Source organism: Vigna unguiculata, chromosome 5 (assembly GCF_004118075.2).
Source record: "Vigna unguiculata cultivar IT97K-499-35 chromosome 5, ASM411807v1, whole genome shotgun sequence".
Taxonomy (NCBI): Eukaryota; Viridiplantae; Streptophyta; class Magnoliopsida; order Fabales; family Fabaceae; genus Vigna; species Vigna unguiculata.
The window spans coordinates 2,723,633-2,730,090 of record NC_040283.1 but is presented as its reverse complement, the minus strand read 5'-3'; the positions used below and the strand labels follow the sequence as shown (position 1 = coordinate 2,730,090).

Sequence of the window (6,458 nt, the reverse complement as noted above, 5' to 3'; positions counted from 1 at the left end):
GATTCACAATTGAAGAGATTCACAAAAAATAATCTCACGTTATGACTTATCACTACGAAAAAATCAATTTTTTCTACAAATAAAATATGTATGAAATAATTAAGACTTAAATATACATTTGGTCCCTATTTTTGTTGATTTTATTCAATTTGGTTCCTATTTTCGTTTTATGTTCAATCAGGTCCTCATTTTCGTCAAATTGTGATCAATTTGATCTTTTTCACTAACGGTGTTTAAATAGTTAACGTTTTTGAACAGTACATGCCACGTGTCAGCTCCTGGTTTTTTTGATTTTTTTTTTTAATTTTTTTTTTATTTTTTTTAATTTCAAAAAAAGTGTCCACGTGTTAAGTCACAATTGTGCCACATGTCAGTTTCTAGTAGTATTATTATTTTTGTTCAATTTAGTCCTTATATTCGTTATTTTTGTTCAATTCAGTCCCTATATTCGTTATTTTTGTTTAATTTAGTCCCAAATTTTGTTAAAATAAAACCATTTAATTTTTAAAATTGACATCATTATTACTTATTTTTTAAATTTAATTATAAATTATAATATTTAATTATTAATTGAATATAATTTTTAGATTCAATTGTTAAATAGAATATAATTATTTAAATATAATTAAAATATAATTATTAAAATTTTAAAAATATATATTAACATTTGTAAAATTTACATTTAAATTTAAAATATTTAATATTTTTATTGCATTTTATATATTAAAATCTAAAATATTTTATATGTAAATGTTAATTTTACAAATATTAGTTTATTTTTCTAAAATATTTTGAATATTTAAAATATTTTTATATATCAATTTTAAAAATATTTTAGAATATAAATATTAGAAAAAAAATTATATTCTTATAATATTTTAAATAATTATATTCTATTTAGAAATTAAATATAAGAATTTATTCAATTTATAATTAAATTTAATAATTTATAATTGAATTTAAAAAATAATAAATTTAAAGGTCAATTTTAGAAAAGATATTAATATAATTTGTATAAAAGATATTAAATTTAGTGTCAATTTGAAAAGGACAAAATTGATTTATTTTAATAAAAATTGGGACTAAATTGAACAAAAGTAACGAATATATGGACTAAATTGAACAAAAAAAATAATACTACCACAAACTGACACGTGGCACTAGCATTGACATGTGGCACAATTGTGACTTGACACGTGGACCATTTTTTGAAATTTAAAAAATTTAAAAAAAAAATTAAAAAAAATCAAAAAAATCAGGAGCTGACACGTGGCATGTACTATTCAAAAACGTTAACTATTTAAACACTGTTAGTGAAAAGGACCAAACTGACTACAATTTGACGAAAATAAGAACCTAATTGAACCTAAAACGAAAATAGGAATCAAATTGAATAAAATCAACAAAAATAGGGACCAAATGTATATTTAAGCCAATAATTAAAATCCGTATGTAATTGAATATTATATATGGATTACATACGAAAAACAATTTATATGTAAAATAGACATCGAAAACTTTATATATAAAAAAAATCTATATGTAATTTTACATACAAAATTTTTCGTAAATAATAAAATTCATAGAAAATTACATATAAATTATTCTGTATATAATTATGAGTGATTTACATACAAAATAATCCATATATAATTTACATACATAATAATAATAATAATAATCCGTATATAACTTACATACGGAATAATCCATAAATAATACTAGGTAAGATTATTCTGTATGTAAATATGTGTGTAATAATGTGTTTTTCAAATTAAAAGTATATATTTTTATTTTGAATTTTCTTATACATTTCCTATCAATTCTAATGAAATTTAAATTAAACAAAATAAATTTTACCAACATGATTCACAATAAAAATTATGAATAACATAAAATCGAAATCCAAGATAATAACATTCCAAATTCAAGCTACAAACAAAAAAGTCCCAACAACTCGGTCCAAATTAAAGCTATAAGATATAATCCTAACCAAGATCTAATAAAACATAATCTATAAATGATAACGTAGTCAAGTGTAAAATTCTAAATGTCTAATAGGTCATGTCCTTGATGTTGGTCTTTCTTTGTTGTTGGTTGTTTTGCCCATCAACTCTCATTGCTCCATACCTTCTAACAATACAAAATCATATACATGAATCAAAACACTATTAAAAAGGTTAGTCAATTGAATAAAAACAGTATTGAAAAGGATAGTTAAACCATTTTCTCTCATTCCCTAAAACAACATAAAAACTCACATATTAAAAACGTTCCCATTCCATAGAACCCCAAAAGGGCGTGCATGTGTGCTAGTTATAAAAGAAACCCAAAAAGAGAACCACCAGTACAAACAAAATTATAAAAATATAATACTATGCAACATATAGAAGTGAACTGAACTAGTATATAAAAGAGAACTGAATTAATATACTAAAATCGATTGCAATGAAAGAGTGACTACAACTACAATTAAACCTTGCTTCTAATTATTCATAATTTAAACTTATCAATTCGCACATCATTAACAAATATTAATGAGAAATTGATGCTCACACTTATATGCAAACACTTAAGATGAACTTTACAGGGTTAACTAATCCAGAGTTTTAATCCACATCATTAATTTTTTTCAGATATAGATTAACTAATTATAAGTCTTTCTTCTACCAGTGTCGTTGTAAAAAGGTAAAAAGGAGCTTCAAAGAACCAAGTACCTTCTGCAATACCTGTCCTTCTACTTCCAGGATTGCTCTCTGAAATATTTGCTCGCTGTTTCTAGTTTTTATACGGTACATGCTTAACTGAAACCCTTGTCAGGAAAACTTTCGATACTAAGACCATGCTTAACTGAAACCCTTGTCAGGAAAACTTTCGATACTAAGACCATACTGTACTCGTCCGAGTCGGTTTTAACCATCGGCTCTGATATCTCTTGTTAGGTTTTTCAGGAGAGGTATCATTGGGGAGATACAACACCAATGAGACCTGAACCCAACCACATAAGACATTGACACCTCTTAATCCAAAACCTTAAGACAATGAGTTTTTATTCTTATATAGCGCTCTACTTTCTCATTTTTGACCAATGTAAGATTTAGACTTACACTTAAATTCCTATTAATCACAAAGTGAACATGATTAAACACTATATAATATATAAGTTTTAAAATAATAATAAAAAACAACGGTACTGCCATAATGTACCACAGGGATGGAGTGTTCAAAACCTGTTATAACTCTTTTCCCCCACAACCTCACTATTTATCTTGCATTCTTTGTCTAATAGTCTAAAACACAACATATTGACGAGAAGACATACAAGAATATCGAAAAACAGCTTTTCCTGTTAGGTATTAAGAACTACCTAGAACTCTGTCATGAGATCCTTGAATTTTTTAGTCAAGGCAATGTGGTTTCAAGGAAGGTTTGGATTGAATTTATAGGAATATTCAGAATAATAATAATATAAATTGAATTAAAATATATCAATTTTCAATTTTAATTTCTGTAATTTTATAATCCTTGTATTGAACATGCTTTTCACTTTTTTATTTAATATTTTTTGTATATACACGGGCCGTTACTCTTTTGCAAAATGACAGTGCTAACGTTATTTATATATATATATATATATATATATATATATATATTATATAACAAAAAGTTGATTTGAAAGCACATGACTTTAGGAAAGTAGAGGGAGAATCAAATCACGACCAATATAAAACTTGCTATACTTCCATGACTAATAAGGACTCCCCTGCTCCTGCTGCTTATATCTCCCATTACTCTAAGATGATTCGGTTCTAAGTGATGAGTGGCCAACGAAAGAGCTTTCTGTGAACTTGCTAGGCAGTGTTATGAATGCATTAACTGGATTCTAGATTAAGAATGGGAACCTCATTGGACATTGCATAGTCGGCTTCTAAGATAAATATATTGTACATGCAGATGAATTTTCATCATGAGCTTTTTATTTATTGTGTTGATTAGTGTACCAAATAATGCACATGAACCGGTGTAACATACATGCAGGAGCAAGACCCGTTGAATATTAATAACTAGCCAGTTGAGAAAAGGGACATCATTTTTCTAGTGACAGAAGATGACCATGAAAAAAGTTACAAAACTCAAATTATCAAAGAGGATTAAAGGACTATATTAGCTAAGAATGCCGCAATGCTATTTTTAAATTTGTGAAACAAGAAAGTGTGAAAAAATCACAACACCTTTGATAAAATCAAAAGGAAAGAATGACAAAAACAATTTTTTTCATATCCTAAAAAAAAAATACTTGGCTAGATGATTATTTGACACTAATAGTAGGAACAACACAATGAAGGAAAAAGAACATATTCACAAGCTTTTCATTTTCGTACATACAATAGATATAAGAAAAGGGCTCAGTTGATCAGTATTTTCTAGTACACTACAATTTAGAGGTTGAATTTATTTATTTATTTATATCATTTATATACAGAACTATTCTCATAACACTTCTTTTAACATGTTGAATCACAGAAAAATAAATCTCACTTTCAGCCGAAAGTAGCAATAAGGAAGGATTTATAAATACTCATGAACTTGGCCACAAATGTTGCTAATGTAAACAAAATAAAAACAAGGCGGTCAATAAGCAATTTTTTAAGGCCTATATTCACTTTGTAATTGTATAAAGGCATTGCTTTAACAAGTAGATATAGAGTCCATTAAATAAATATAAACAGGGCCAGTAAAAGAATTCATAATGGTCAACCATAAGATGCAATTGTCAATCTGACTACCACACTCTATCAATCAAAATACCTTCATGTGAAAGATTGACTTCTGTTCAAGACGCATCTGATGCTCCTTATTCAAGTCATAAAGCTTCCCTCAAACTTGAAACAACCTAAGGTAGATGAGACAGAGAGATGATCAGCTCCATGAGAACAGGCAGAGAGGGAACAATCATTGGCATAGAGAGATCCATAGTGATTGATGTCAATGAAGTCTATGTTGTCTTTTATGAGTCTCTTCTCCTTAGGAGAAAACACTGGCAATTGATTTCACGGTTGAGTACTTACCCAAAACCAGGGGATCTAAGACCCTTCATTTAAAAAAAAGAGCAGGAAAAAATTTAAAAATAAAACTAAAAGGATTGTGTGTTGCCAATTCTCTTCAATAACAATGCCAATGGTTCCACCTTGCTTTGCCTGGATTAACACTTCAAGTAGTGAGATGATAATATTTTCGTTGTTTAGAGCTCATTGGATTTGATCGGATGAAATCTAGTGAGAGAGGATAGTTTGCATATGATTCAAAGTTATAACATTGTAGACAAGAAGTGAACGCTACCAGTAAAATCATTAATTACCCATCCACTTGCTTGTGTTTTCAACACATGTTCTATTTGGATTTGGCAAGATTCATCAACTGAGAAAGGCATCGTAGTTAAATAATGAATATAATTATGATGGGTTGTGCTACTATTACGAGATGATAGTGGGCTTCATGATGATGGCTCACGTTGGCAGCTTTACTACCCTCTCAAACCCCAATTGGAAGTTGGGGAACGCCTACTCCCACTCATCTAATAACATCCAATTAAAACAATAATCTCCCACACACAAATTCAGCCACATAAAAGAACGTTTGGTATGGTGGTGCAGGGAAACAGCTAAGCTGACCTACTCCACCATCAACCACAACCCAATCCCTCCCTCAACTCTACCACCAACAGAACTTCTAGCACTTCCAAGTCCTCCCGACAAAAATCCAAAATCGTTCCCAATTTATTTGTTTCCAATTAACAAAGGAAAATAGATAGAAATAGAGGAAGACAAAGATCTATAACAAGTAAACACAATAGAAATTGTCTTACCGAATTAAGAGGACGATTGGAGACCTATTCTCTTCGATTTCGATCAATCCAACCTAGGTATTTAGAAACAGGAATTTTCAACCTACAAAGAACAAAGGAGGGTCAATGTAACAACAATACAAAATAGCGTAAAAGGAAACTTACTCCAAACTTCGATTTCTCACTCCAATGTTAAAATGAACTCCGATTTGGAAGAGAGCACAACACGAACGTGAGCGAGAGAGAGTACGACGCAAAGTGAGCAAGACGGTACAATGCGAACTTGAGCGAGAGAGATGACATGAAGATGTGTGTAGTGAAAATTACCATGAAAATGACCAGAAAAAATGAGCAGGGAAGATACGTTCTTTAATCGATGATACAACAAAATAGTATAAGCCACCGAGAGAGAAAAAGATGAGCAAAAAAGGTTTTTCAAAATTATACTTTTTTTAATAATAATTTTATTTAAATTTTATATGTAAACTAGTTTACTGACCTCGTGTTTATTTTGTATATTAAAATAATAAAATAGTAAAAATATTATGTAATAAAATATTATAAAAATTAAGTTATATTGTTGTAAATGTTGTTATTAAAGTAACAAAATAGT

At 28.7% G+C, this 6,458-nt stretch overlaps 1 long non-coding RNA gene across 2 annotated transcripts; it reads right to left on the bottom strand.

The window, feature by feature from the left end:
- Window positions 1–1,895: 1,895 nt before the first annotated feature.
- Window positions 1,896–6,238, bottom strand: LOC114183757. Of its 2 annotated transcripts, none has more exons than XR_003604516.1 (4): window positions 6,031–6,238; window positions 5,867–5,948; window positions 4,810–4,894; window positions 1,896–2,133 (listed from the first exon to the last, which is right to left on the bottom strand). It is a non-coding gene; the product is annotated as an uncharacterized LOC114183757 (long non-coding RNA). The 2 variants fall into 2 exon arrangements; XR_003604517.1 differs by having other exon boundaries at window positions 1,896–2,130; window positions 6,031–6,237.
- Window positions 6,239–6,458: the final 220 nt, after the last annotated feature.